Source organism: Castor canadensis, chromosome 15 (assembly GCF_047511655.1).
Source record: "Castor canadensis chromosome 15, mCasCan1.hap1v2, whole genome shotgun sequence".
Classification (NCBI taxonomy): Eukaryota; Metazoa; Chordata; class Mammalia; order Rodentia; family Castoridae; genus Castor; species Castor canadensis.
In genome coordinates this window covers 42,274,398-42,279,688 of record NC_133400.1, presented here as the reverse complement: position 1 = coordinate 42,279,688, position 5,291 = coordinate 42,274,398, and the positions used below count along the sequence as shown (strand labels likewise).

Sequence of the window (5,291 nt, the reverse complement as noted above, 5' to 3'; positions counted from 1 at the left end):
CAATAATAGAGTGCCTTAGTTTTTGTATTTATGTTCACTACCTGTGACTTTATGTTTGAAAATAAACACATGATACTGACTTGTTGGGATGGTACCAGACACAAGTTCAAAGGAAATATCTGATTCGGATATAAAATAAGAAAGCTTCAGAGTGAGAGGGAAAAAAATCATTCAAATAGATCATTAAAAAACTCAGATTGTGTTATTCTTCTGTATCATTCTTGCTTTCTGCTTAGTTTTTTGTGTTAATGTTTCTTTAAGAAAGCTGGAAGTACACATTTTCATGGAGAAATGGAATCAAACCTCAAGTGATTTTATTCTGTTGGGGTTGTTGCCTCGAAATCAAACTGGCCTACTTCTCTTAGTCCTTATCATCTTCATATTCTCACTTGCATTAGTTGGCAATTCAACAATGATTTACCTCATACATGTGGATTCCAGGCTCCACACACCCATGTACTTTCTCCTCAGCCAGCTTTCCCTCACAGACCTGATGAACATCTCACTACTGTTTCCAAGATGGCATTCAACTTCCTTTCTGGTCAAAAAAGTATCTCGATCCTAGAGTGTGGAGTGCAAAGTTTCTTTTTCCTGACCATGGCAGGTACTGAAGATTTACTCCTGGCATCCATGGCCTAGTATCATTTTGTGTCCATCTGCTACCCTCTCCATTATACCATCTACATGAATAAAAGGACATGTCTGCAGATGATCATAGGTTCTTGGATATTGGGCTCCATCAACTCCTTGGCACACACAGTCTACTCTCTAAATATTCCTTACTGCAGATCTCTGACCATTAAGCATTTTTTTCTGTGATGTCCCTGCCATGTTGCCTCTGGCATGTATGGACACTTGGATCCATGAGTATATGGTGTTTGTGAACACTAGCCTGTTTCTCCTCATGCCTTTCCTTGGCATCTTTGCTTCCTATGGACAGGTCCTTTTTGCTGTCTTTAATATGCACTCAAAAGAGAGAAGAAAAAAGGCCTTCACTACATGTTCAACACATTTAACTGTAGTGACATTTTACTATGCTCCTTTTGTCTACACTTATCTTCGACCAGGTAATCTCTGCTCACCTGTGGGAAATAAGATTCTGCCGGTAAATTTTAAAGCCACACTAAGATTCCACATCACCCCTGTTAGAATAACCATGATTAACAACACCACTAACAACAGGTGTTGGCAAGGATGTGGGCAAAAAGCAACCCTTTTACACTGTTGGTGGGAATGCAAACTAGTAAAACCACTATGGAAAAAAATTTGGAGGCTTCCTAAAAATCTAAAAATAGATCTACCATATGATCCAGCAATACCACTCTTGGGGATATACCCAAAGGAATGTGACATAGGTTACTCCAGAGCCATTTACACACCAATGTTTATTGCAGCACTATTCACAACAGCTAAGATATGGAAACAGCAAAGATTCCCCACTACTGACAAATGAATTAAAAAATGTTGTATTTATACACAATGGAATTTTATGCAGCCATGAAGAAGAATGAAATCTTATCATTCGCAAGTAAATGGATGGAACTGGAGAACATCATTCTGACTGAGGTTAGCCTCGCCCAAAAGACCAAAAATTTTATGTTCTCCCTCATATGTGGACTTTAGACCAATGGTAAACTCAACAAGGGGACTGGACTTTGAACACATGATAAAGCAAGAGCACACAAGAGAGGTATGAGGATAGGTAAGACACCCAAAAAACTAGATAGCATTTGTTGCCCTCAGTGCGGAGAAACTAATGCAGATACTTTAAAGCAACAGAGGCCAATAGGAGAAGGGGACCAGGAACTAGACAAAAAGTTAGTTTGAGAAAAATTAATTTAGAAGGTAACACACATGTACAGGAAAGCAATGCGAGTCAACTCCTTGTATAGCTATCCTTAGCTCAACTAGCAAAAGCACTTGGTCCTTCCTATTATTGGTTATACTCTCTCTTCAACAAACTTAGAGATAAGGGTAAAATAGTTTCTGCCTGGTAGTGAGGTGGTAGGGGAAAGAGGGAGGGGGCAGGGGGTAAGGGATGGGGCTGGGTGAAGAGAGGAGAAATGACCCAAACATTGTATGCACATATGAACAGAAGAAAAAAAAAGATTCTGGCTGTATTCTACACCATTCGCACCCCCATGCTTAACCCCATTATTTATAGTCTGAGAAATAAGGAAGTCATAGCAGCTATGAAAAGAGTGCTTGAGATATTGTTTTCCATGAAAAAATAATTGTTCTGTTCCTACTATTCTTTCTTTGCTCCACTCCATGGTGCATAAATCACTATAAATCAATGCTGTCCATTGTGAGTGTACTCAATGTAATTTTCTAGTGACATATTTAAATGTAAAATTAAATAATGTACTAACTAGTGCCATTAATTATTTAATTCAAACATCATAAACAATAACATTAACATTATTATTGTTATATTGCTGATTTCTTATAATGAATTATTGTTATATATTTTGTGTATATATACATTACTATTAATATTATAATATTTATTTTGCTGTTGACATTATTTCTTTACAATTGATTTTTTCATACACTTTGCTTTCATTCTAAATTTTCAAAGTCTTTGCTCATTTTGTGCTTTGAGGACAATTCACTGTGAACTGTACACCTCTCCAGCCAGTGACTAAAGGATTAAAGCACGAAATATTTATTTTTAATTTATGGAAACTGCCAAGATGCCCAACTATTGACAAATGGATCAAGAAAATGTGGTGTTTATACACAATGGAATTTTTATGCAGCCATGAAGAAGAATGAACTGTTATTATTCTCTGGTAAATGGGTGGAATTGGAGAACATCATTCTGAGTGAGTTTAGCCTGGCCCAAAAGACCAAAAATCTTATGTTCTCCCTCATATGCGGACATTAGATCAAGGGCAAACACAACAAGGGGATTGGACTTTGATCACATGATGAGGCAAGAGCACACAAGGCAGGTATGAGGATAGGTAAGACACCTAAGAAACTAGATGGCATTTGTTGCCCTCAATGCAGAGAAACTGAAGCAGATACTTTAAAGCAACTGAGGCTGATAAGAGAAGGGGACCAGGAACTAGAGAAAAGGTTAGTTCAAGAAGAATTAACTTAGAAGGTAACACATATGCACAGAAAATCAGTGTGAGTCAACTCCCTGTATAGCTATTCTTATCTTAACTGGCAAAAACCCTTGGTCCTTCCTATTATTGCTTATATTCCCTCTTCAACAAAATTAAAGATAAGAGCAAAATTTTTTCTGCTGAGTAGTGAGGGGGTGGGGGGAGAGGGAGGAGGCAGGGGGTAACGGAGGGGGTGGGGGAAGGGGGGAGAAATGACTCAAACATTGTATGCACATATGAATAAAATAAAAATTAAAAAAATAAATAAAATACATACATTTTCACATCAGTATATAGTAAGTTGGATATTGAGACAATAATTTTCAAATACTGGTGTAGTTGAGAAGAAAGGAATACACCTGTACACTGTTAGTAGAAGTAAAGTTAGTAAGCCCTTTTTTGCAGAATACAGTACATGATCTTATAAATTTAAAAATAGATCTGTCAATCTCTTTAATGCAATGAATCCAGAATAATAACAAGAAAATTGTACGTTCATTTGATGTAGCATTATTCACAATAGCTATGCTATGGTGTCAACATAATTGCCCATCAATAGAAGAATATATAAAGAAAATGTGGTACATATATACAATGAAATATGATTCTCTAATTTGTGCTATCTCAGACAGACATAGAGGACATTATGGTAACTGCCAGACAAGCATTGCAAGATCTAGCTGATATGTGAATTCTAACAAACCAATCTCACAGAAGAGTAAAACTTTAAATTAAGAATATAATTTTGGCCAGAAGAGTCTGGTGAGAATAGGGTTATGAGTGATGGGAAAGGTTGTCAATGTTCAATGTTACATTTAGGTTGGAGGAATAACATCTGGTGTTCTATGGCACTTTAGGATGAATATATTTAACAATAATGCACTATTTAATTCAAAATATCTAGAAGCAGATTTTGAATGTACTCCTCCCAATGAACTATAAATGTTTGATGTGATGTACACGTAATTTACTCTAATTATACCATTATACATGTACATGTGTATTAAAAAACACTGCAACTAACAAATAAACACACATGTGTCAATCAAAAACCACATATATTTGAATACATACATATATATATCACATGCTATATACTTATGGTATATACAATAACTATGGTAGGATGAGAAACAATAAGCAAAATGGACATTATGGAGTGGTATTAATGAGTTTTCTTGTTATTGTTCTCTTTAGTACTTGCATCTTGATTGTAATGCTTATATGGAGCTCATTCTTTCCTGCCATCCTTGGAGATTATTACAAGAAATCTTATTTGCCAGAAATTTCTGACTCTAAGAGAACTGAGATGAAATGAGTAGCAAGTACATGAAAATCCTGCATGTTGCTTTTCAAAGGAAAACACAATTTCAGCTTGGATATAAAGTAAAATGTGATCTCATATGTGATGAATTTCTATGCTTGTATATCCAACACAGGTAAGAAAACCTTCATTATGTCAGACATTTGATCATGGCATCCCACAATCTATGATTCCTTTTTATATTCAAATCTTTTCCAAATATAAACTCATGTTAAAAGGTTTCAAAATGTGCATTTTTATACCACTCAAACCATTAACTTAATGTCAAGGTTAATCTAGAATGCTCAATCTCTTAGACTCTTCATTTACTCACATATTTGAAACTTAGCTCAGGTCATTTCCCAGTCCTGGAGAGTTCTTTTGCACATCTCTTATGAATTCCACTTAGTACCTGAGCCCACTTCTTAAGACATTTTTCAAAATCGTCACATATCTTCTCACATTACACCATTCACACTTCATGAGACCGCTACTCACATAGCTTAGGCTAACAACTGTTACTGAAGCGTAATCATGTCTGTGTTGGTGACATTTTTAAATTGAGGATCATGTGTTACAATGACTACCATGTTTAACATAGCTAAGTATAAATTAGCAAGTATAAAAATTTCAACTGTTTTTTTGAGTTAGTCATCACTGCAACACTATAATTATGGTATTTCTTCCACCAAGAGGAATAATATTGAGGATTTGGAAGTAAAATTAAAAAAAAATACAAATACAAGGAAATAAAACCATGCTAGTTCCGAAAATTTTAAGTAATTAAATTTGAAGGCAATTTTCTTTTAGTCAGAAATGAGTTTCTTTGCTTCCATTTAAATTGTCTCAGCATTGACAAGAGTATCATGATT

At 35.3% G+C, this 5,291-nt stretch overlaps 1 pseudogene; it reads left to right on the top strand.

The window, feature by feature from the left end:
* The first annotated feature begins 283 nt into the window (after positions 1 to 283).
* Positions 284 to 2,234, top strand: LOC109674695 (olfactory receptor 2L13-like; annotated as a pseudogene).
* The last annotated feature ends 3,057 nt before the right edge of the window (positions 2,235 to 5,291 follow it).